General features: G+C 35.9%; 2 pseudogenes; one reads left to right on the top strand and one right to left on the bottom strand.

Moving 5' to 3' along the window:
- The window catches only part of LOC140013340 (protein TOPLESS-RELATED PROTEIN 2-like), a 94,404-nt pseudogene that overhangs the window by 43,659 nt on the left and 23,010 nt on the right, over nt 1–27,735 (bottom strand).
- On the top strand, nt 1,631–12,959 carry LOC140013643 (putative disease resistance protein RGA1; annotated as a pseudogene).

Genomic DNA, 27,735 nt, shown 5'->3' with positions numbered 1-27,735 from the left:
ATGGATACGCTATTTAGGTCGATTGATCTTTCTTCTTTACTACAATTTTATGTATATGAAAAATGTTATTGATTTTTATGAAGAATAAATATGCTATTATTTCACTCCTATTATAAAACAAAGAAAAAGTATTTTTTTTCCTTTATTATAAACACTCGAGAGCTAGAAGTTGATCTATCATCGAAAAATACGTGAATATGAATGTGAATGTGACTGTGTATATGAATAACTGCAAATTAAGGGGCATAAAATTAAATTTTCCAAGTGTCATATCACCTCATTAGCCTGACTATTCTAGAAAGCATATTATTATAGCTAGAACTAGGGGAAAAATAAGATTAGAATCCGATTAAATACAGGAATAATAAATATTTCCAAAAACACCTAATTTCACCTGCTAAATTCACACCAATAACTTTTTTTTATATGAATTTAGTCATCCGCAAGAGCGTGGATTAGATAAATAAAATTTTTGGTGTTTGATTAAAGTTATATGTTTTCTCACCATATTATTGCGTTAGACCATCCAAATATCTCCATGCAACTCAAGCAACAAAATCTTAGATGAAACTCATAGACCGTCCAAAAATTGTTTACATTTTCAAATTTCATGTTTGCACGGCTATATATAAACTAGCGTTTCATTAATTGTATAGCTTTACTCAAAGAAAAATCATCAATTTAGTTTTACTCTGATATCTAGCATAGAGTGGTCCATAACAAACAATAGTTAATCCTTGAATTTCTTTAGAGAACCGACATATGATTCAAGAATTTAAATATGTTATTTATTTGGAGCAGATCTACAGAGGAACTTTGCGGTTTATCATGATAATTAATTAGCTACGGCTAAATAACAAGTTTATTTCAAGGTATCTGATATCATGGAAGGAAGAGATGTATCAAAAACAAAACACTTCAGTAGTTTCTCCTCCAGTGGCTTAGACACGAGGAACTTTAAAAAAAAGGTCTTTAAATACCTGGGGCAGAAATGGCACCATTGTCAACATTTTTTTTAAATCTTTCTGGTAGTGACCTAAGTTTCCTCAACGAAAGATCCAATTATAAGAGATAAGAGTTGAATTAGGGAAAGAGAGAGAGATTGGACTTGGCAAAATAGCAGGATTAACTATTGAAGTTTTACAAATGAATCATTGGCCAAAAATGAACATTTTCAATTAACTTTCTACTTTTGGAATTCAGAACAGTTCTAAAGACCAGGAAATGACAGGTTGTATACTTGATGCAATAGGATGTCTTCAAAGTACACAACTGCAGACTTCATGAATGACTTATTCCAGTCTTCTAGTCAGAGACATATGGGTGGATCACTAGAAACAACAAACTAAGGATCCAGACTGAGATACGGGCGCCAGCAAAGGGAGATTTTTAGACCATAGTGCATCTTGAACCTGTTTGACTGACTCAAACCATGGCAGAAACTTAAAAGAACTACGAAGCATGACCAGCTTCTTTAATGGAAAGCAGGAGGAGTATCATCATTTGATACCTGAAAATTGATGAAGCAATATCAGCCGATGGTGCTATCTGAGATTGGAGCCTCAAGCTATCACCATCCAAAAATCCCGTGTAGACAAACTGGCCATCACAAGAGTACATTGCAATTGACATGGAGGTAGACGATGAGTCTAGTGGATACGACTGCAGTAGGATAACAGTTAAGATCATGACAAAGAGAAGGTACCAACAACAAAATCTCCCAATAAACCTCCTACAGGGGAACAAAATTGCGTAAATTTTTGCTGTATAGATGAGTTTTCCCGGTTATCATGTAAAGCTTACAGCACCATCAATCCTGATATTTTAGGAGAAAGAGGATAGAAAATATTCCTATGCTATTAGACGTGGACATGGACTTTTGAAGGTCGCATCAGGAGTTAGGACCCCAAGGTTCGAGGGCAACTGTTTTAGCGTACTAGAAAACTATATATAACTGGCACATTAGACGATCTTGCCAATATTTTCAAAACCATAAAGAGTTTTACATACAATAATAATGTCAAAGCAATGATATGATTAGCCTTTTTTGGACTTGATAATCATAGTTCAAGAAATATGAATTCAAGTGCAGACTACTGAAGTTCATTTTTGTGTATCAAAAATTAAAAAAATTTTCTTTTGTTTTCAAATAATATTTGATTTTTATTTTGAATTTTTAGTGTTTAAAGTAGGCAATAAATGTAACTACATTATAAACTTTCGTTTTCCCACCGGGGGGCATTTGTTTCGGAAGAAAAGAATTTTTCAAAAGCTTTAGAGGTGCAATGGTAGGATGAGTCCAGGCATGATGATATTAGAGCAAATCTCGCATGCTCTTTGCATGGGTTGAGTTTTGGCTAACAAGTTATGATTCCGACCATGCAAGGAAGTGTTGTCAACAAATCTCTGTGTGAGATGAGTCTGAGCTTGCGAGTTATAAGAATGCAGGTGTTGTGCGAGATTAATCACCACATCAAACGGGAGCCACCTTTTAAGCCCGTCGCTTTGCAAGGTGAAAGGAAGTAGCATCCCACATTCCCACATTGGTGGAAGGAAGGGAAAATGAATGGTGGATCCAATGGTTACTTTGTAATTTGAGTTAACCATTTTGTGACATTAGCGGCATAGTTTCCTTAAACAAAGACTGAAGATTGAGAAATTTATAAACTAAATATAAGGGCTAATAGATTTATTCAATGAATAGAGGAAAGAAAAATAATGAAAGAATAATGATGAGCTAGTGTCGCAGAATTAATTACTTTTTCTAAATCTAAATCCACTTCGCCAAAAAAAAAAATTGCTGCAGCACCTGGATGAAGATATACAAAGTCCCATATTAATCCTACACCTTGAAATCTCAACTCACAATTCTAATGCATATGTGTCAGTTGTGCGTGAGCATCATTAGCCGGTTAAAGGCTTTGCGGGTGATTGCTTGTGGTGAGGGATTTTTCATTTCTTTTATAAATATTTATGAATGTACACATTTATTATATCCTTTTACTTCCATAAAGGACCTAACCGCCAAATATGACCGAAGGACTAGAAACATGAAATCAAGGCATGATGATTAAATAAATTTAGGAGGACAAAATCCAACTAATTAATGTCTTAGAACTCCCTCGTGAATCCAACTTCTCTGGAAAGGGAAAAAAATTCTCTGAAGAAGAATTTATTTTGTTTTGTAGGAAAGAATAGGAGAATCTCTTAAGCAAAACATGTTTCCTATAATGGTCGAAAGCTATGGAGAAGGAGAAGTTATATCGTTCTGAAACTAAGATGGTTAGATATTTCACAAGATTGAAAAGAGTTACCTACCATGGAATAATTGTTAGAGGGGGTTTCGAATATTTTTTTTATACGAAACGTCTTAACGTTATCAACTGAATCAATTTTTACTCACACTTAGGCTGAAAAAGAAAGAAAAGAATCCAGGGTTGTGTGGGCCAAAATTTGGACCTAATGATTCCAAGTTAAGATTGTAGGAGAATGTCACAAATCCTTTGCTTGTAACTTTTGAGATTTCTTCCTTCAAAAAAAAAAAAAAAAAAACTTGTGAGACTTCTAAGAGTTAGCGTGATTTTACGTAATGTCCAATACTTGTGCACTACACAACCTGGAAAGTAAATGCAAGAACTTAGCTTTGCTTTCTTATCAATATAAGTAGTGATTCCTTACCTATTACTAGTACTTTCTCCTGTATACTGGACCACCAGCATTGCAAAAGGTTTCGCCAATATAAATTAGCTTCTTTCTTTGGTTCAATTCATCTAAATATTTTCTTCTGCTTAAATTCAAAGTTTTCAGAACGTAGCTTTACAATATACAAGGAATTTCTACATATTTGTCGCATCTGTTGTCGCCTCGCAGGAGTATTCATTCCCTCTCAATTAAGTGCTCAAGTGCTTTTAACTAGTTGATCAAATAATTGTTTGGTTGCAGTATAGCTTCAAATGTTTTTTTTTTTTTTTGGAACATTTCTTCAGCTAATTCCGGCTTTTCCTGTTTTATTATGCATATATTTTGCACTTTGCGCTTTGATCTTGACGGTGTCAAATTCATCTCTGGCTTTGTCTGATCATTCAGTAGCCTGCAGTTAGGCATAAGACGTACTTCGAGTAACACTTCCATTAACAATTTTTTTTAAAAAAAAGTTGTTGAGTGCAAAAAGAAAGTTCCATATTCTTAATTTAGGTCTGCACTGATTTTGAAATTTCCGAGAAGAGAAAATCCATTTAAGTTGTTTGCTACATGATGTCGCCTTTGTCACCAAAAAGATGGTTTGTACAGTAGTTTTTGGAGATGTCTCTTAAAAACTAGGGAATGGCTTCAATAGTTCCTCAACTTTTACCAGTGATTTTTCTATTTGATCTCTTTGCTTTTAAAATTGTCTATCAGGTCCCTTAACTTATAAATTTGTTTCCAAATTGTTCATATGATTCCCTCCAAGCCAAATCCAAGCGTGGTAACGTTCATTTGATTTCAGGTATATTTTCCTTCTCAAAGTTTGAAAATAAAGTATAACCTTATTGAATAGTTTTTCGGTTAAGTATTTTATGGTTGACCAGGTTGAGTAACAAAAAAATAACACTATTCTTGTAAAAATTTACATAAGGTAAAAAAATTACTCTTTAGTACATCACAAGCTTAGCATTGCCTTATGCTTATAAATTTTGCTACCTTTGTTTCTTGCTATTAGTATGCCATCATCTTTATTATTCTATTAAAGCCTAATAAACTTAAACTAGTAAATCTAAAAGTAACATTAATCTAACAAGAATAATGAAAACTTGTACAGAAATAAATAAAAAAATTTCTTTTAGCAATTTAACATTTTTTTAAGTCAATACTATAGAAAAGATGATAAAATATGAAAACAAAATATTGTAAAAAGATTAAAGTAAACAAAATTCCTATATCTTTCTTCGTCTTCTTCTTAATTTGGTCGCTTCTTTTTAAGTACCTTTTTTTTGCTACACCTATCGTTGGAATCCAAATAAATCGATTAGCCCCACAATAGAATGATAATATTTATACCAATATAGTACACAAATCAATTAAGGTAGTGAATAAAAATCAATAAAATTAGTGATTCCTTACCTACTACTATTACTTTCTCCTGTATATTCGACCATAACTGCAAAAGTTTTAGCTATTATTAATTTGCTTCTTTCTTTGATTGAAATTATTATCTTTATCGAAATGTTCATCTCTTCTACTTGTTAATTTGCTTCTTTCTTTTGCGGGAATTATCATCTTCATCATCCTAATATTCTCTTCTGCTTAAATTCAAAATTTTGAGTACATAGCTTTCCAACATACGGGGAGTTTTTGTACATTTATCAGAGCTGTTGCCAGAGTATTTAAACTTTCTCAAGTAAGTTCTCATGCTCTTTTAACTTGTATATCAAATAAAATTTTGTTTGAAATATAGCTTCCACTATTTTGTTCTCCAAATATCTTCTGCTAATAATTTGTTTGTTGTCAAATAAATTTTTGGGCTGGAATTTTGCTTCCACCTTTTCTTGTATACTTATGCATATAGTTTCCGCTTTGTCTTTGATCTTGACAGATATTGAATTCGTCTCTAGCTTAATTCTATGAGTTTTATAGCTTCTAGTTACACATAAAGTAATATTTTGAGTGGCATGTCCAACAAAAATATTTTTAAGTTATTGAGTGTAAAAAGAAAGTTCCATATCCCTAATTTAGGTCTGTATTGATTTTTAAATTTCTCAAAAAAAATAAAAAAACATTTAATTTGTTTGTTGCATGATGTTCCCTTTGTTGCCAAAAAACTACATGGGTTGCTTTTGGAAATGTCTCTTAGAAACTAGGTATCAGGCTTCAATAATCTCTCAACTTTCAGTAATAATTTTGTTGCATCTATCAAGTCCTTCAACTTATAAATTTGGTTTTAAAATGGTCGCTCCAGATCAAATCCAAGTTTAGTAATATTCATTTTGCTCTTAAGGTTTGATTTTTTATTTTGCTTATCATTGTCTAAAGTCAACTATTTCAGTCTTGGATAAATAACAACTATACAAATTTTGAAATTGACAGGTCGTCGAACCTGTGCAATAATAATAATAATAATAATAATAATAATAATAATCTAAATACCACTAAAAGCTGTCAATAATTAATCCTAGGTACTGGAGCAGGGACACTAGGTGTGCAATGGGTTACTTGATTCACCCTGTTCCCGAAGAGTTTGCTTAATTCGATATACTAGAATTAATTAGTTGACAAAAATTACTGAAAAGTAACCAGTGGCAAATAGGGTCGTCTCCTCAGGGATTGTGGATATTTGCCTCCTTTAAATTCCAATTGGTAAGGGGGGATTTCACCAGAATGAAATTAACAACACTTAAACAATTTAACTAAAAATGAATAATTAACTAGCACAAATATAGCAGGAATTAAATCAAGGATAAATAAATTCTAGCCAAGGATGTAACTACTCAGACATAGTCCATTTATCCGATCATTGATGCAAGGGAGGTTCTCTTAATTTCTTAATAGGCTAGTTAAAGTCGCCGATGAACTCTAACAACCAATTTTTCCTTAAATTATTGATAACCAAGGTACGACCATTGATCACTCCTAACCAGAAAATACTCCTAGGTACGACCGTAGGAATTAATTTTCCAATTGCATTAATAACTAGAAAAACCTAGCCCTAATCAATAACACGCTACGAGGGTTATTTAAATTAAATTGCACGTTCCCCTAATGTGTAAACACACCAGTTGCCACTAATATTAATTAATCAAACAATTACGGATTTAATTGACTAAATTGGCACGAGATTAATAAATCACATTGAACATTTGGCCCTTGACATCCAATTAATAAAATAATCCCATGAAAATTCAAGCAGACAACGTGCAAATATTAATAAATTAAGGAACGCGTGAAAACTAATTAGATCTCACAGATTTTCGAGACTGCGCCGTCGAGTTGACCCTTAACTAGATGGAAGACTTAGCCACGCCGCATAATTAAATCACCACATGAATTAATGGGTTGCAAAGGCATTGCGGTTTTTTACTAGAAAGCAAGGAATAAAAGATGTTTTTCCCGTTGGGGAATATTGTCGAACACTTGGCGTGTGTCAGAGGCCAGTCAAAAGAAAGGAAACTAAAACTAAACTAAAAGCTAAAACTAAAAGGTGATGTCTTTTCCTTCTCCACACTGTCCCTTTTAAAGAGCCAAAAGAAAGATGACTAAAAGCTATCTAGGTGGTCCCCACACATGTGGACGAAGCCTCCAAATTACTTCTTGTTCTAAGTCTCTCTCCGTTGCTTTCTTTGAAGAGCCCAAAGGACTAAATTATCTTTCATTAGCTTTGTGGTCCCCCACCAATTCAAGGGCCCAAGGATTGAAGCCCTTAGAAGTCTCTATATTCTCCATAAAGTCCCTCCTTTTTGGTAGTTTTCTGTTTCATTCCTGAAATTAAATCCAGATACCAAATATAAGTAGATGTCAACAATTAACACAATATTTGGCAAGGATAAAAGGAAAAATTAATAATAAAATTACTAACAATTAACACCCTATCAGAAATTAAAATCCAACTTTTGCACATGTGTTATTAATCTAATGATGATAGTATATACAATATCAATGTATATAAAATTAACCCTTTACTTTATTGTATGATACTTAATAGTTTAAGTATTTACTAACCGAATAATTTGACTAACAAAAAAATAATTTGCTTGTGTTTAAATAGGAGATTATTTGAAAAAATTTTGCTAGAGTACTTTTTGAGAAGTGATGCATGTGAAATATAAAAGTAGTTTAAAAAGTAAAAAATTAATTGAAACTTGTGTTTGTGATGCAAGCAAAATATTATTTGAGATAATTTTGTTTTGCAAACACACTCACAATATTTCTAACGATTTACATATACTAAAAAAAAATGAAAAATTACTCTTCAACACATGAGAAGTTAGCATCGCCTTTTGTTACAAATTTTGCTAACTCATATAGTCTTGTTACAATGTCATCATCATTATAATTCTGCTTAAATTCTAATAAACCTAAGAAAAATCTAAAAAGAAACATTAATCCAACAAGAATAAGAAAAGATTATATACAAAATAAATAATAGAGATTTATTTATCTATTTAATGTTTTTGTATAGTTGTTATTGTAGAAAAGAACATAACGTTTAACAATGAAAAGATTACAAAAAAGATACACGTAAATAAAAATCGCAATATCTTGTTTTGATTTCTTTTTCTTCTTCTTTGTGTTCTTCTTTTTTAAGTACCCTATTTTGGCTAAACATGTCTATTGAATCTAAATATATCATTTAGCCCCCAAATTAGAATGATAATGTGCACAATAGTAGATTGGAATTAATATGCTCAGACAAAATTTGTTAAAGGAGATTGTTATCAATTTTTTTAGATAAGCTAGTTTTTTTTTTTTTTGGTTAACTCTCCTATCCTTCTCCACACCCTTTCCACCCCCAACTGCTAGGTACAAAATTTGAATTCTGAATCTGGTAGTGATGAAGATTCTAAGAGCCCTCCCCTCATCGCTAGTAACCAAATTAGTCAACAACTCAATATTTATGGAAACCATTAAAATGGCAAATTTGACTACTTTATAAGTTAACTTGGGAGGAGCCAAACTTACATTAAAATGAATCTTATTCCAATAGAATGAAAATTGTCTTGATTAGATTCAGTTTTTGGGACGAATTAAAACCAAATTCACAATTTTCAACACATATTAAGTTATTCAAATAAGTCAACTATTAGATACTTAACTGAAACTATTAAAAAGGACAGATATGTTTTATATTTAAAATTAGAGTAGACATTAAATTGAACTGGGAAAGTAAACATTACCATAATGAGATTTAGCTTGGATGGACTATTCATAACTTAATTAATAAGTTGAAGAACTCAATAAACACTTATACAAGTTGAAAGACCAAATAAAATCATTGGTAAAAGTTGAGGGACAATTGGGAGTCATTTACCCAAAAAGTTTACTCGAGATAAAAATGGTGTTTGAAAGCATTTCCTACATATAGTAATGTCCATTTTTCCTTGTGAAAATCTCGAGCTTATAAAACCCTGTAAATGAATAAAGGTCATCGCCTTTGTATGTGCTCCTATCTCACTTTAGGCTTTAATGTTGAAACATCCAAAGATTCGATTTTCCTTGGGACTCTATATCGTATACTTTGAACTCTTCCTAAAATTCATTTACCAGGATTGTTCCATTTTTTTTCATAACATTCTTGATAAGTTGGTTTTGGAATAGGACAATACTTCATTTGAATCGGTTTTTTAAAATTATCTTCCATTGGAATAGGACAATTCAAAGACTAAGCTCCATGCATGATCTTCCACCTTATGTATGTATAACATGTTTCTCGAGTTTGTAACCATGCATGTCCACCCATTATTCTGAAAACATTTCTTTGATTAATCGATAAGTATTCCTGGTGGTCATTGACTGGCTGCCTAAAATGAATCCGAACAATGTTTTCATGTTAATGTAGAAGATATATTTTCTTCATTTCCTAGTAACAGAAAAACAGCTTTTGCTTATAACTATGTTGCAATTTTTTATTTTCTATTGGGTCCATCAAGTTATAAATCTCTAATAACTTGATTAACATTGATTTAACTTTTTTGAACTGTGATTTTTCAGGTCACACGTGATGGAAGCATTTGTGGGAATTCTCGTAGATACTTTGAATTCCATGATCGAGGACGAGCTTGGATTGCTTTGTGGCATTGCAACCAACATGCAAAAGCTTTCGCGCTTGCTCTCTACCATCAAGGCAGTACTTGAAGATGCTGAACAGAAGCAATTCACAAACAAGCCAATACAACAGTGGCTTCAGGAGCTCAATGTTGTTTCCCATGAAATCGATGATGTATTGGATGACTACGCAGCTGAAGCCTCAAGAGTCAAGTACAAAAATTCTGGTCGTTTTAGTTTGATGTGTTACCTTGTAGCAGGAAACTTAGTGTTTCGTCACAGGATTGGGAAAAGGATGAAGGAGATCCTTGAAAAATTTAATGCAATAGCTGATGAGCGAATAAAGCTTGATTTGAGTGATCAGAAGCGTGGGAGCTATTTCAATGCAAGCCTTGAGACTGGATCCATGGTAAATGAACCTGAAGTTCTTGGAAGGGACGAGGAAAAAGAGCAGATTGTACACATCTTGATGAAAGAAAAGGATAGAGAGGATCAAAATGTATCAGTGCTCCCTATAGTGGGTCTTGGAGGCCTTGGAAAGACAACACTTGCCCAATTGGTGTTCAATGATGAGCGCATAGCCAAGCATTTTGAGCTAAAACTCTGGGGGTTTCAGAGGATTTTGATGTGAAGAGGATTATATATGCCTTAATTGAGTCTGCGGAAGGGACTTCTGCTGAAGCTTCAGAATTGGATCCCCTCCAAAGAAAGCTTCAAGAGCTGTTGAGAGGGAAAAGATACTTGATTGTACTGGATGATGTCTGGAATGAGAATCCAGAGGAATGGGAGAAACTGAAATCTGTTCTGGAATGCGGATCAAGAGGTAGTTCAATTGTCACGACAACTCGTATGGAGAAGGTTGGCACAATAATGGGAACATTACAAACACGTCATCTGTCGAGTTTGTCAGAGATACAGTGTTGGTCACTATTTAGGCAACGAGCATTCGGTCGTCAAGAGGCTGAAGAATATCCAAACCTTGTAGTTATCGGAAAAGAGATTGTGAAAAAATGTGGTGGTGTTCCACTGGCTGCAAAGGCTCTCGGAGGCTTTCTACGATTTAAAAGGGAAGAAAATGAATGGAACTACGTGAAATGCAGTGCAATTTGGGACTTATCTGAAGATGAAACACATATCTTGCCCGCATTGAGATTGAGCTACCTTAATCTTCCAGTACAGTTGAGAGGTTGCTTTGCATATTGTGCAGTATTTCCCAAGGACTCTGAAATTGAAGAAGAAGAGGTAATACATTTGTGGATGGCAAATGGATTGATTTCATCTAATGGAACGATGGAAGTGGAAGATGTTGGTGCTGCTGCGGTGACTGATCACTGTTCCAAGCCGTGGAGAAAGATGTGTTTGGCCGTGCCCATGATCACACTTTTAAGATGCATGACCTTGTCCATGATCTGGCTCGATCCGTAATGGAGGCTAAACACGGTGGAAGAGAGTCAAACAGAACCATGATATTGGGTATGCCAGATGATCAGCTAACAGTGGCTTTTCCTATTACAAGCACAGGCACTGACCAGTTTTCTTCTTTCATGCCAAAATGTGGTTCCCTGAGGGGGCTCATTGTAAGGTCAACAAGGTGGGGAGAAGGGTTTACAGAGCTGCCACCTGCAATAAGCAAACTGAAACATTTAAGGCATGTAAATCTTTCAAGATCTGACATTGTTGAACTACCCAATTCAATTTGTGACTTGTGGAATTTGCAAATTTTAAACCTGAATGGTTGTGATAGACTTCGGAGCCTGCCCAAAGGCATGAGATTCCTCAGAAATCTTCGACATCTTTGTCTACAGGGGTGTGGGAGTTTGGCTCACATGCCGAGTGGAATTGGAAAGTTGACTTGCCTGCGGACGTTGAGTATGATCGTCCTGAGTAGCAAAAAAGGCTTCCGACTAAATGAGTTGCGAGACTTAAATATGCTTAGAGGAGAGCTAACAATTGGGTACCTTGAGAAGATTGAAGACAAAAAGGATGCAGAAGAAGCTTGCTTAATTAAAAAACAGAGTCTCCGCAAGTTGCGTTTGAATTGGGATTCTGAAAGAATGTTTGAACGGCACAATCATGAGGAAGTGCTCGAAGCCCTCAAACCCAGCCCCAACCTTCAATTGCTGCGTATAGAAGGCTTCAAAGGTTCATCATCATTTCCATCTTGGATTTCAACTGTAACAGAAGTTTTTGCTGTGGAGAAAAGTGCAGCAGAGTACATAGTTGGGGCCCAAGAGAGTACCGCCGCCGCCACTGCTGCAATGTCCCCATCGTTGAAATAACTGACGTTAAAGAACATGCCCAACCTAAAAGGAATGTTAGGAAGAGAAGTCCAAGGTACTCTCAGGGTATTCTCTCTACTTCAATCCTTGTCCTTTAGCGATTGTCCAACGTTGACATTGCCATTGCCACTTATGCCATCCCTAAAGAAGTTAAGCATCTCGAACTGCCCGAACATGGCATGGGCTTCAATCTCCAATCTCACTAGTCTTAATTCCCTTGAAATTGTGAGCATTGAAAGATTGAGTTGTTTTCCAGAAGAGATGCTACAAAATCTTAGTCTTCTTGAATCCCTGTATATTTGGGAGATAAAGGATCTGCAAGCCTTACCCAAAAGCTTGGCTAGCCTCACGGCTTTGAAGAGGTTGACCATTAGTGGATGTACCAAGCTGGAGTCTCTGCCAGAAGAAGGATTGCGAGGCCTTGCTTCTTTGCAGGAACTATATTTGGTCGACTGCTATAATTTGGTGAGTCTCTCAATGGAGACTAAAGCCCTCAAATCCCTGGCTCGTCTATACATCCACGAGTCAAATGCGACAGCTCTGCCAGAGGAAGTCAAACATTTCCCCGCACTACAAAATCTGGTGCGGGATTATTTTTCCAATCTAACTTCATTGCCAGACTGGTTTGGAGACCACCTCACTTCTCTTCAACACTTGACACTACACTTTTGTCCGAAGCTTGAAACACTTCCATCCAACATTCAAATGATAACGACACTCCAAAGTTTGACAATAACTTGGTGCGACCTACTGGGACCACGGTGTGAAAGGGAAGGAGAGGAATGGCACAAAATTAAGCACATCCCGGACCTGAAAATTGAGTAATACAACTATATATATGGGTGGGTCATAAACTATTTGTGTATTGTCCCGTAAGTGTGGAGAAGACCAACACTGGTACCTATTTTATACCATACCCTGTTGGGAATTTAGTCATTTTTTTTTCCAAACGATAAAAGATTCATTAATCATGAAACAAAGATTACAAAGTTGGAGCACTTGCTCCTACATCATTTCTAGCTAAACTAGTCAGCCATTCAGGAAAAGAATCCTACCACTCAAAGTCGTTCATCAGGTTAATGGCAAATTTTGCCAAGTGGTGAGCTACAAAGTTACCTTCTCTTTTAATAAAGGAGAAGGAACATTCTGTGAAAACTTGTCTGAGCTTCCAGATATCAAAAAGAATGACTCCAATATTTGGATCCTCTGCCTTTCTCGCATTAATTTTGTCAATTATACCTTTGCAGTCAGATTGTATCAAGACCTTTCTCCAACCCTTTTGCTTAGCAATGATCAAAGCCTGCCTGATAGCCAGAGCTTCCTCCACAGCCGGTTCCCCCAGTTTGACATCACTATCTGCCCATGCCCCAATCAAACCTCCATCATCCTTTCTGGCCACAATCCCCCTCCCCACTCTCTGTTTTTGTATATTCAGACTGGCATCAGTATTCATGATTATATAGCCTTTAGGTGGTAAAGACCACCTACCACCTTTCATAGCTTTGTCCCCCCTACTTTCTTGTTATAAACATCCTCACTCCCTACGTTCTTATACTCTAACCATTCCAGCAATGCCTTATTCACAGTCTCTCCAGGACACCTTCCCTCTCTGTTAAACTGGATACTATTCCTGGACTTCCACACTGCCAAAGAATATTTATAGTAAGAACTATGTGATCCCTCCCCTCAACTCTCTCCTTGGCATCCATAAGACTATTCCACCAAAGCCAAAAGTTGTGTCTGAAGTCCAACAGTCCATCCCATCTGACAGGTGCAGCTTTCCAGATCAATTCTGCATGTCTGCAAAAGAACAACATATGTTCCAGAGTTTCTGTATTTTCTCCATAGCAAACACATCTGGCATCTCCTTTTCCAGTTCTCCTCTTCAGCACCTCATTTACTGGCAGTATTCCCCGTAAACATTTCCATATAAAATATTTGAGTTTATGTTTGGTGTTTAGACTCCATAAGAATTTCCAGGCTCCAGAGTTTCCTTCATTTCTGCTGTGATTCCCTTCCCTATACATAGTCTGCTCCTTCCTGTTATTCATCTCCTTAGCCATTACATAACCAGTTTTAATTGTGTATCGTCCAGAGAGAGACCTTGGCCAAACCAGTCTATCCTTGCTTCCACACGTACTCAGTGGGATACTCCCTATCCTAGCACAATCATCCTCACTAAACAATGTCTGCATCAAATCCTTTCTCCATCTGCCATTGCTGATCAATTCCTGCACCTTTGAAGTCTGGCATCCTTCTGGTTTCCTGGATTGTACCATTCCATTACCACTATTCATAATCCATTTGTCCTTCCAGATATTAATAGTGCTTCCATCACCAACTCTCTTCCTTACTCCTTCTTCTAATAGGTCCCTCGAACTAAGGATACTTTTCCACATCCAGGAATCTCCACATCTTTCCTTTGTCTTCCAGATAGAGGTTCCTTTAAAATATCTACCCTTGATAACCCTGCTAACTAGAAGACTTGGATTTGTCAACACCCTCCAAAGCTGCTTAGCTAACATAGCCTTATTAAAGCACTGAAGATCCCTGAACCCCAAACCCCCTTTCCCTTTCACTTCAGACAACTTATCCCAGCCAATCCAGTGAATTCTCTTAGCCTCCTCACTATCCCCCCACCAGAACTTTGTCATTTGTCTACATATATCCTTACATAAAGTTTTGGGCAATTTGCAGCAACTCATTGCATAGGTAGGAAGTGCCAAAATAACTGACTTCACCATGATTCCCCGCCTGACTTAGAACCTTTTCCTTCCATCCTCCCAATCTGCTCACAACTTTTTCCTTGATATAACTAAACACCTGTCTCTTAGATCTTCCTATGACCATTGGGAGACCCAAATATCTGCTTTGTTTTACTAATTTCATCCCTCCTAACCTACCCAGTATCTCTTGTTTCCTACCCTCATCTGTATTCTTACCAAAAAAGACTGAAGATTTCTCCATATTCACAATCTGTCCAAAAGCTTCCCCATATTGTTTGAGTATCTGCATTACTTCTCCAGCCTTTTCCTTATTAGCTCTACAAAAAATAAGCGTGTCATCTGCAAAAAATATGTGAGATAGAGCAGGACACAAATGTGCTACTTTGAGCCCAGTTAACCTGCACCCCTGCATTGCTTTTCTCAACAAGTTAGTGAATCCTTCAGTCACCAGAAGAAAAAGGTAAGGAGATAAGGGATCTCCTTGCCTAAGTCCCCTGGAAGGTTTAACAAAGCCTCTCCTCTCACCATTAATATTAAACGAATAAGCCACAGAAGACATGCATGTTAATATCCACTTTATCCAAGTTTGGCAGAACCCCATCTTATTCATCATTTTCACCACAAATTGCCATTCCACTCCATCGTAAGCCTTGGAAATATCCAGCTTTAGAGCCATGAAAGCATTGGGACCTCTCCTCATATTATTCAAACAATGAATAGACTCATGTGCAACTATAATGTTATCAATGATCTGTCTTCCCGGAATAAAGGCAGATTGGTTCATACTAATGCAAGACTTTAATAGAGGTTTTAGCCTATTAACTAGAATTTTCGAGATGATCCTATAAACTACATTACATAGGCTGATAGGTCTGAATTGGGATACATAGACAGGATGGTCAATTTTAGGGATGAGAGTTATCATGGTGTCATTAATAACACTTAATAGATTCCCTGAGTGAAAGAAACTAGAAATGGCATTTAGAAGATCATCTTTGATGATTTGCCAAAATTGTTGAAAAAATATAGGAGTCATACCATCTGGTCCAGGTGCTTTATGAGGTTGTAAGGAAAACACAGCTTTTCTGATTTCCACTTCAGACATAGGCCTCACGAGCTTTGCATTCATCTGCCCTGTAATCACTTGAGGGATTCCATCCAAAACGGAGTCAAAGTTCTGAGGATTAGAAGAAATGAAAAGTTCCTTAAAAAACCCCTCAATCTCACCCTCCACCTCCTCCATAGATTTGCACCAGCTTCCATCACACTTTTGCAAGTCTGAGATAGTATTCCTTCTCCTTCTTCCCTCAACAATGGCATGAAAATACTTAGTATTTTTATCGCCTTCTTTTAACCAACTGCTTCTAGCTTTTTGAGCCCAGTACACTTCCTCTCTTCTATATGCATCAGCCAAATCCTTTCTCAATGCAGCTCTTCTTTCACTCTTATTTGCTAAATTACTCCTTTGCAGCTCCACCAGCTCCTGCTTCACCCTGTGGATTTGCCTCTTAGCATTTTTATTTTCCTGTCTATTCCATTCCAATAAAGCTATTCTGCACTCTTTGATCTTATGCTGAAGTTTATAAAATCTTGAACCACTCTGCTCTTTTCTCCAAGCCTTACTGATAACGTCCCCCACATCTGGACTTTTGAGCCAGTTTCTGTCAAAGTAAAATCTCTTCTTCCATTTTTTACATCTCTGTTCAGTATCAAGCAACAACATGCAATGGTCAGATGCTTCATTCTGTATGTGCAAACATTTTGCCTTTTTGTTTTCTTTCCTCCATCCTCTACTTCCCAGGATTCTATCCAGTCTCTCTTTAATCTCCCATTCCTTCTCCTAGTTATTACACCAGGTCCAAGGAGCCCCCTCAAAGCCTAAGTCTATCAGCTCATTAATTCTAATAAAGTCCCTAAATTTCCTGAAACTACTCTCAAGTCTCCTAACACCCTCCCCCCCACTTCTCATCATTATTTACCAAATCATTCATATCCCCAGCCAATACCCAGTTCCTACCCCATAACACCTTTCTTTGTGAGATGATTTTCCATTGTTTTTCTCGTACTGCCTCATTACTACTGGCATAAACACATATGAGCCACCACTGAGCCTTCCCACCTGTCCCATTGATCTGCAATTCTATAGTAAAATCAGTAAATAAAACTTTCCATATTGTAAGCTCTTTCTTCCACATAACTGTCAAACCTCCTGATTTACCAATTGGATCCACAACAAAAAGCTTATCATACCTCAGTTTCATCATTACTTTGTTCATAAAACATTTCCTATTTTTAGTTTCTGATAGAAACACCACTTCCGGGGAGTGGAGATTTATAATCTCCTTGAGTTGGGGAACTGTCAAGGGGCTCCCAGCACCTCGACAGTTCCACACCAGAGCCTTCATAAAGACTTTGGAGCCCCATTAAGGTTGGGCTCCACCACCTTCAGCATTGTAATATCCTCAGATTCCATAGCCATTATTTTACCCCTTTTCTGACCACCCTCCAACACCTCCTCATTTTCCTTCCCCGCAATACATCCTTGCTTCCTCTTAGTAATCCTTTTGTGGAGCTCTCCTCCAGTATTTTGCTCACTAAGAGGCTTCCTTTTGCCTATCTCTTGAACCAACCTTTTCCAACCTCTAGTCCCCTTGTATTTACCTGTGAGTTGTTGTCGCTCACTCTTACTGTTCTTGAGACCTTGAGATTCAACCTTAACCTCTGTTAGTTCACTTCCCTTACTATTTCCTCCCATACTGCCATCAATCCACATCAAATCCCAATCCTCTAAGCCCCCCTCCCCCTTAACAGCAATATCCTGCACTACTCCCTCTAGGCTATCCACATTCAAACCTTCCCTTGGTAACACATTTTTACCCCCAGAAGCCTTGTCCTGTAGTTCATCACACTTTCGCCCCACTCCCTCACCCTCAGACACTGTTTGTTTAACAATTTCTCCCCCCAAGTTCCTATCCAGCACCTCAGGCCCCTTGACAGTCTCATCCCTCCCACTAGATATATCATTCTTTAAACCCTTATTCCCTTCATCAGTTTGCCAAGTCAGCAGTAACTACTTACTACCTTCCCTCATTTCCTTTCCTTTACCCTGTTCCTCTCTCTTATTTGATTCAGAGAACCTAGAGCTATTAAATCTCTTCCCAGGACTTCTGGAGGAGCTAGCTCGCAGCCACGCCCCATATTGTGATTCCTTGTTAACGTTCACTCCTTTGTCCTTACAGCTTTTCTCACTATGGCCCATAATCCCACAACAATAACAGAAATCCGGACATTTTTCATACCTGAACTCAACCCACACAGCCCCCCCCATTTTTACTGTAGTACCTCTGAGGATAGGATGATTGAGATCCATTTCCACCAGAACTTTAAGATGCTTTCCTTCTTTCCCCCCTCCAGACGGAACTATAACCTCACTCACATTATTGAAAACTCCACCTATCTTCTTCCCAATCTCCTTAGTTACCCAATGAATCGGTAAATTCCACATCTGCACCCAGATCCATGTCTTCGAGAAAGCCTCAGTATCCAGCTCAATCCCTTCCCTCCAAGGGAGGAGAACCAGAGGTAGATTATCGAAGATCCAGGGTCTCGCATTAAGAATCCTAGTCATATCGTGCTTGGAACTAAAAATGAATTGGAACAAGTTGACCCCGATCTCAATGACCTTCAAGTTTCTGGCAAACGGCCACATGGTACTGGTGAAGCTTTTTGACGGGTATTTTTACATACATGCAAGTTAAAAAACCGAATTACACCCGTTCACTGCAAGTATACAGATCAACTAGTAGTTTAGGGTATATATCGGGTCGATCCCACAGGGAAGAGTGAACAATTACCGGTATTATTAAAGCTTCTCTATTATTTAGACTATCAATGAATTATAACAAATTTAACCTACTGAAATTATACAAAATAACAAATAAAAGCTCCTTAGGTTGTGGTATCCCTAACTACTCATGCAAGTGCTATATTTGGATCATTGAATACTACATCTAGGCTAGTTATGGTGTAATTTCCTTAAACATGTGAAACCTACTTTCGTAGTGAATCAACTATACTTATAACTAATCCATACCTATTTTCATGGTTATGAAATTAGCTACAAGTTCATTTCTTCAATGAAATTACATGAAATGAATCACTAAAAACCACATAGGTGCACCTCTACTTTCGTGAGTGTACTCCCTATGTTTAGCACTTCTTGAACTAGTGTTAAATCTCAATTTCCATTGCAGAAACAACACCTTAGATAATCATAATTAATGGTACCAGATTAATCATGATTTAAAGAGTCAAAGTGCTAAATAACTTGCTCAAATCATAGCAATCAAATAACCAAATAATAAACACTAACAATCATAGAAAGTTCAACCAAACCCAAGGTTTAAACTTTAGAAACACATATTGAACACAAAATCCAGAACTTGTATATTAACTAAACTTGGAATCAAATACAAAAGATAAAGAGTTTGGAAGGAATACAACCCTTGTCACATGAGCTTTCTTCCTTGCCTTCTTCATCCTCCATCTTCATCCTAATCTAGATAATAAACAAGAATGGAAAAGCTACACTACTCTATACTAAGCTAAACTAATACTAGGGAGATGAAAGAGCTACATTTCTGCAGCTTCAAGCTTTCTTCCGTATGTCTCTCTATATTTTTCTGCTATGAACTCCAATCTCCTCCCTTGCAATGAATTTTGGCTATTTAATGATGAAAGTTGGTCAAGAAATGAGGATTACATCTCCCTTTTACAGTTGGGAATGTTTCTCACATGTATAGCATCGCATGTGAGTTGGTAGGAGTGAAATTGAGTTTTACGCGTACAGAGCAGCCTTTTCTGACCGCAATCCGGCCAGAAATCCGGCTCTAAATCCGGCCAAGTTCCGGCCGGATTGCTATAGTAAATCTGGGCTGCTACAGTGATCCGAGCTGCTACAGTACCTCGGATCCATGCGGATCCGAGCTCGGTTCCATTTACCCAGAAACAACCGAGGGTTCGGATGAATAGTGGATCCGAGTGTGGCTCACTTGCTCTGTTTTTTGCCCAATTTCAACCGATCTTTTCTTGATGTTAGAGGCTGAACCAGCTCATGTCTAAAACACAAAAGTTGTAGCCTTTTGAGTTATCTTTCCAATGCATCAAGAATCACCTCATTTGGATCTGTGTAGGCTGAGATATGACTGAAATACCCTTGCCTGCTCCATGCCTTGTTCCAGTTTCGACCAATAGCAATTGACTCTATACTTCGGCTTTTTGACCTGGAAAACCTTCAAACTGGATTCAGATGTCTTCACCAAAGTTGTAGATCTATCTCTTATCTTCAAATGGGTTCAAGAATCATCCCAATCCGATCATTGTAACTCAAGTTATAGCCGAAATACAAAAATGTGTCAAAACTGTCAAAATACACAAAATCCAAGTAAAAAGTGATAAAAACCTCATTTAATTGAACAAAAGCATTTTGTACCAATTATAGCCAAAATGAATCGTTTTCTTCAAATAATATACCCAAAGTGACTAAAAATAATATAAAATATCATACAATTATTACGTAAATTAGTCACTTATCACTTTTAATTCCAGCTATATTAACATTTTTCTCCCCCACCACCTTACTAATAATGCTCATCTTACATTCCTCTATTCCTTGAAACACCTCCCCCCCCCCATCCAATTGAACCCCATCAGCTTCCTTATCAGTTAAATCAAACTTCCTCAGCACTTTTTCTAATTCCTCAATCATTTGACCACTCTTTCAGGAATCCACCGCAAACTTAGGCAGAAAAGCAGCTCAAAGCTTGGATCCGAAGCTAAATCAGAAGAAACCTGTTCAAAAAAGACTAGACCAGCGAAGCTACCAAAACAGGGATAAGCAAAATGAAAAAGTAACTACACCACAAGCTACTGGATCTATACTGGAACAACTAAACAGAAACTAAAAGAGTAGCATACAGTTACTGAGGGAAATATACCTGAATCGAATGAGCTAGAAAAAGCTATATGCGAGAACTTAGCTAACTGGACCGGAACAAAGTGACTGATGCCGATCTAGAAGAAAACAAATCCTGAAACATCATAGCTGGCTAAGAATCATCATTATTTGTTGAATGCGAGGTAGATCTCTGTTTTTATGAAAAAAGGAAAGTTATTGGGAAATGGTGAAGAAACGGTAGATTTGAATTTTTAGAAAGTTGTTAGAAAGTGTAAAGCTCCCACTAGGGGGATTTCGCTCTCTACATAGAGAGAGAGAGAGAGAGAGGGAAAACTCTCATAGAGAGAGACTCCATTTAGTCATTTGCTAGAGCTAGAATTTAGATATTTGGGCTTTTTCTCATAATGCTATTATTTTAGACCATCCACATTTGAAAATGTAAGATTAATTATGGAAAGTAAATAAATACAAGAAAGTGCAAGTGAGATTTTATTTTTCAAAGACTTATTTTTAAAGTGTATGTCTTCAATATATCTAATAGTTGATAACAATAATCACAAATTGAAGTTTCACATAATGTATCATCCTTGAATCCTTGCAAAATTGATTTTCATAATGTCTTTTATCATTTATATGCAGCACTGAATGTTGGGAATTAAGATTGCATCTGTGTGAAGAAAGTCATATCAGAGGATGATCGAGAGACCCTCTCTGATTCTTAACACATAAATTAGAGGACGCTCTAAATAATGTTGGTACCTTCATTATTTAGTAGAAAATCTGTAAATACATTTTAATAACTACAAAATGGATATAAGATCGAAGATTCCCAGTGTTAATCATCTCACTAATCTTTTATTACAAGCATAAAATAAAACTAGGAAAAACACGTACAGAATGGTCTGTTAACAAGTCATAGCTTAAGAACTTTGAATTTCTTTTGGAAAACATACTTTTTGATACCATGATACAAGAACTTAAGGATGTCATTTATTTTGGAGGACATCTGGACAGAGATTTCACTAGTTAACAGGATAATTTTGCATCTGATTTGGCGAATCCAAAGAAATTCTGCATTGTATGACGAGGGTGCTATCCAACATCGAGCCTCAAGCCATGGGCATCATATATTCCGATTGCACCATCAGAAAGGAAGAAAGCGATCACAGTAGTATGTTGCACTTGCAATGGAAAGGAAGAAAGCGAGTCTCGTGGATTCCACTGCAATACTAGAAAGAAGGTAGAATAGATTTGAAAATTTGCTCGACTTTAAATATTTATCTTAATTCACGATGGCTGTAATTCATAAAGCAATCATCTATAATTTTACGCGAAATCACGATTTGCAGGTGAAATCACATAAGATTTTGTTCCACATGCAGACTGGATTGCAGCAAGAAAACTCAGCGGTGGTCTCACTGCATGTATAAGAGGACAAGCTAATAGTACATTGATGTTGATATTTTCAGTGTTATTAAGGCTACAAAGGATTTGGGAGAGACGCGATAAAACTGTGATTTCTTCTTCCGCTCCTCCTGCTGCAATCTCGAAATTTAAGAGGCAGAAAAGGTGCTGGTAAACTTGGACTTTTGAGCACCAGCATCTTTGGCATTTATACCAGATGAGGGTTTTAACCTCGTTTTTCAAACTTGGTTGAAATTTTCTGGATTAAGGAGAGTACTCTAGCAAGGCCAAAAAAGTATTCACTGCCTTGCGGACTACTAGTTAGGCTGTTATTCTCTTCTCTTGCTTGCTTGCTTCCTGCATGTGAGCACGCATTGTATTTAGGGATGTACGCGAGTCGAGTCATAGTCGAGTAGCTCGGTCAACGGTTTGGCTTGAACTCGGGTTGACCGAGTTCGAGCTAAGTCTCAAGCTATTCGATTGTCATTCGAGTCTAGTTTCGAGCCAATATCTTGAGGCTCGAAACTTGTCGAGCCGGGGGTATTTAAATAATATATTTATAATTTAAATAATATATATGTATTGTAATTATAAAATGACCATTATGGGTATAAGTTTTACGGAATTTACAATAAACTCTTCTTTATAATAAAATTTCATAATGGCAAAAAATGTCTAAAAAAGGGAAGAAAAGACGTGTCAAAAAGCTTGATTAAACTCGACTTGATAAGGTTTGACTAAAGATCGAGCCTTATCGAATCGAGTCTTGAGCTTAAAGCAAGTTTCTCGAGTCAAGCTTCGAGTATCGATTTTTGTACTCGATCGAACTCGAGCCTAGGTATATATGAGTCGAGTCGAGCTCGAATATAGCAATACTCGAGCTTGACTTGGCTCGATTACAACCCTAATTGTATTCCAATAGATGCCTAGAAATTTGTGTAGATTCTAGTAGTACTATTGGATTTCAATTGGGCAGACAGAACATGACCTCACTCACACATTAGCATTGAAATACTGGGGAAGGAAAAAAAAAAGAGATAAAATCTCCAGAGAGTTTGAAAGTGGAGTCATGCTCAGCTGATTCCTCTTGCATATTATGGTAACTACTAGACAAAAAAATTAATTACAAGAGATAAGGGATATTTTGGAGGCAGAAGGTGGACTAGTAAGTGGTAACAGAGTGTGTATATCTTGGATTTTGTTGAACAAGTTGATAGTAAGTCACATGAGGGATAGTTTGCCTTTGTCTCTATTTATATTGCTTGAGCAAAATAAATTGAGCAAAATAGGGATGCAAGCATCCTAAGGTAGGTTGCCTATTTTGTTGAGCAAAATGTTAAATAAGTTTGAAAACCATTTTTAGCAACTTATTGCAATCATGTTAATCCAATGTAAAGTTTTCTACAAATGGTTGTAGATTAACTGTGAAGTTAATTAATCATGCTTCAACACACCTCAAAAATAAAGAAACTATACATCGACAAAGAAACAAGAATTAGTTCCATTAAATATTTCTCCCATGTCAGTTCTTGCTAGAAAAGTTGTGTGAATCAGTTGCATACTACTTTTTATACAGACAATTGGTAAGCAAATTAATAGGAAAAGATTTTAAATGCACAGGAATAGTTGTTTTCTACTAGTTTCTTGTCTTACACCAAAAAAAAAGAAAGAAAGTATCTACTACTAGTATCTTTTTTTTTTAATCATACTGTGCGTCATCAAATGTCAACTCAAACAGCAGCAATGAAAGTATCGGTGTGATACTGAAACAGAGCTGTTCGTGTCCATGCACTATGGAACCTACAAAAGCTGCATTTGCTTGTAGTAACGCCAACATCACTAATGCTAAATCTTAATCCTGCTCAGGGGATTTGTCGGGTTCAAAGCCCGGACACCCCTGTATTGACAAAAAAATAATAATAATAATCTTAATCCTGCTTCTCTTTCAGTACTATTTGTTTGGATAATGAATTATTTACGAAAATTCATTTGCTTGTATATTCAAAACATATAATCTATATCCACTTGGCAAATATTAATGAATTTCTTAGACCTACTCTCTTTTTATTTTCTTTTCTCGTCATCTGATGACATTTTTCATGAATCCACTTTCTCTGAAAAATAATTGAGAGAATATACTCTAAACAAAAAATGTTACACTAGTATTTTTTTTTTTTTTGGTAATGATTATTCTTGACAAAAACATGATAGTGGTACCATAAACGCACAATAGCATGTGCTAACTGCAATCAGAATACCATATAACTTAAATACAACAAAAAAGAAAAAATTAAAAATGTAAATGATGGGCCTCATATACCTGGACTTCCCAAGGCAGCCCAGGATTGCAGAAGACTTGCAGACCCATGATGTGATCTAAATACATGGGCCTCTGTAGAGAACTTTGAGTGACATTTCTGGCCCTCAAGTCAATGCAGAAACAGCTTACTCAACCAAAGCAACTGACCAAACAGTCCAATGCAAACTAGTGTTGATATAGAGCAAATTACCTGGTAGCCATTGAACTTCTAGAATAATTGAGGTTTGACCACTCAACTATTAATAGTATATTTTTATCAGTTGAACTAAAAAAAAGATATAAATTTTAACCATTCCATCCGATTTGCTGTTAACTCTACTAGATCTAACTATTAATAGTGTGTCTCATGAACCATAAAGACCTTTTAGTCTAGTAGAGTTAACAGTGAGATTAGATAGAATGATCCAAAACTTACACTTTTAATAGTTTACTGAATAAAAATGTACTATTAATAGTTAAGTGACCAAATTTTAACCATTCAAAAAGTTTAGTGGCTATCCGAGTAATTTGTTTATTTATTAATTGTAGTATCTTCATTCGCATTGAGAAATTTAACAAAGGATTTCAAATTCACCAGAATTGTTCTAGTAGTTTGAATTGTTTAAGAAGTATTTGAATTTGTATTTCACCAATTATCAAAAGCACATTTCAATGCTAAAATAATTGATGATTTACAAATTCAAATACCTTTTAAATAATCTCAACAACTAAAGGGATTTGAGAAAATTTCAAATCCTTGTCAAATCATTCAATCTAAATGCAAACTGAAATATTTTGGTGTAATGAACTCTGTACTAATATGAAGGGAGAAACCTTTCCTCGTTGTAGTTGTTTCCATCCACTTGCGGTCAATTTTAAGTAGCAAATATCTACAATCAAGGCTAAAGATGAGATTGTATATAAATTTTCTTACTAAATTGAGTTAAGGGACCCGAGAATACTCCCAAAGTTGGACATTTGAATTAAAAAAAAAATTGTACGTTTTCGTTCGACATGAATAGGGTACTAATTGGTAACCATTTGCCATATGCCCCACTTGGAGCTCTTGATTTCATGGTGCGGCTCGACAAAGTAGCCACGCCGTCCTGTCTATTTAAAGTTTGAGAATAGGTCGATCTCCTAATGATTTACTTATATGTTTTATTAGTGCCTCCATTCTTTTGATCATGGATATTGATTATTAACAAAATTATGAAACAAAAATGTTATTTGCATTCATTTTTTAGTTGATTGCATTCTCACCATTTATTGTATAATAGAGTCTAACAAATGAGAGCCATATGATAAAAATGATAGTGGAAGTATGATACAAAAATTGGAGTAAGAATAACATTTCTTTTATAAAATAAGCTCCAAAAACTATTTTCTGCTTTCACAAAAGTAGATCTCATTTCTTTTTCAAAATTGTATGTAGAACAAATTTGTCATGATCATTACAAGTCAGGGGAAGCTCGTTTCAAGTCATGCTCTCTTCCTTCAATTTTCCCCTCTAAAAAACCTGAAATAAGTTCAAATGTCTTTTATCTTTTACTTTACAATTCAAAATCATGTTTCAATATTACGAGTAAAATCTATCAAAATTTTAACCTTGTTTCATTTCAAAATTTTCATTGTAAAGTATTTAATCGAAAATAATATCTTTATATAGCAGTGATTTTAGTGCATGATTTACATAATTTTGTCCTTTACTATTCCATCTTTTGCCCCTACTGACCTCAGGTCCTGACTCAACCACCATTTAATGCAAATTTGAGAACTATAATGTTTCAAATATTTTTGGAGTAGGTGTGATGGAATCCCTCGTGAACCCAATTTCTCTGGAAAAAGAAGACAATCAAGATCCCCAACGATCAATTTCCAACTCTCCACAAAACAAATAAAAAGAAAAAGATTCATTAACTTTTGGTAAGTAAAGTATAAAAAAAAAAATTCCTGTATCATATTCGAGAAATTTCAACTTACTGATTAAATAGTAGTAAATGCCTAAAAAGAGAGAATCATAGAATGATTTAACAAAAACACATTTCCTACGCGCTTTTCTCTTCAACTTGTGAATCGGAGTTCCGGACTTCAATATATTACGCGCTTTTACCTCTGCTTCCCACGTACCCATCTCCCATTCCACAATCATGGCCTCCCATATACCCAATTCACATCCTACACTATATAAATAATATAAACATATCCACAAATTATACCACTAATCGTACAAGTAAAATTACTATAATTTCCACATACCATACTACATGAATAGAGGTGGCAAAATGCGCGGGATAGGCGGGATTTGCTTGGGTTTGAGATGGAATCGAGTCATATGAGTTTGGACCCAACCTTACCCATATGTGTTTTGGGATTAACTTGGGCGGGATCACTTTGGGATGAGTTTAGATTGATTCTGCCCAATACCCAAATCCATTTTCTATATATTTTTTTGCTTTAATTCATTTTTTATTTTTTAAATAACTTTAATATTTTTTATTTATTAAATTTCTTTTAGTCTTATTGTGAATTTATATATTCAAGAATTCATTTTACACTCTAGAACGATTTCCCGCCCAATGCCCAAATCTATTTTCTACATATTTTTTTTCCTTTAATTCATTTTTTATTTTTTAAATAACTTTAATATTTTTTATTTATTAAATTTCTTTTAGTCTGATTGTGAATTTATATTTTCATGAATTCATTTTACACTCTAGAATGATTTACACTCTAGAACGCTCAACAATTACTTCAAAAAGAAGTAACATTTTGATAAGAATGAATATATTTTCTCCCTAGACAAAACCAAAAGAAAAGTTGAGAGGGTTTAGAATGAATATTTTAATCTTTTCTACTTTTTGTAGCCCCCGATGACAAAAGAAAAAGGAAAAGTTGAGAGGGCTTAGAGACCACTCCATCAAAGGCCGAGCTCATTGGGTGCTGACTATTGAAGTTTGCTTAAAATTTTTGGATTTTAAAATTTTTTGGGAAGATATTTGGGCCCAATGGGTACCCAAGTATTTCCTATCAATTAATGGGTACAATTGGAATATGTTCCATTTTAAACCCAATATTAAATTACAATACCCATTCCGCCCAAAGTCCCTTTGGGTATAGGTAGCTCATTGGAATTTGGGACAAATTGCCACTTCTATACATGAATATCAATTTTATCTCTTCTTCTCATAGTAAGACATTAAATCAGTAACTTTTGACATAAGGATGGCAATGGGGTGCCCTGCAAGGGGGGAGGGGGGTTGGGGCGGGGGGAAATCTTTTCCCCGTTCCGCCACCCGCTTAAAAAATAAATATATAAATATATATGTAATATTT

Source organism: Coffea arabica, chromosome 8c (genome assembly GCF_036785885.1).
Source record: "Coffea arabica cultivar ET-39 chromosome 8c, Coffea Arabica ET-39 HiFi, whole genome shotgun sequence".
Classification (NCBI taxonomy): domain Eukaryota; kingdom Viridiplantae; phylum Streptophyta; class Magnoliopsida; order Gentianales; family Rubiaceae; genus Coffea; species Coffea arabica.
Note: the sequence above shows the minus strand (reverse complement) of the source record. Positions and strands in the feature narration are given on the sequence as shown.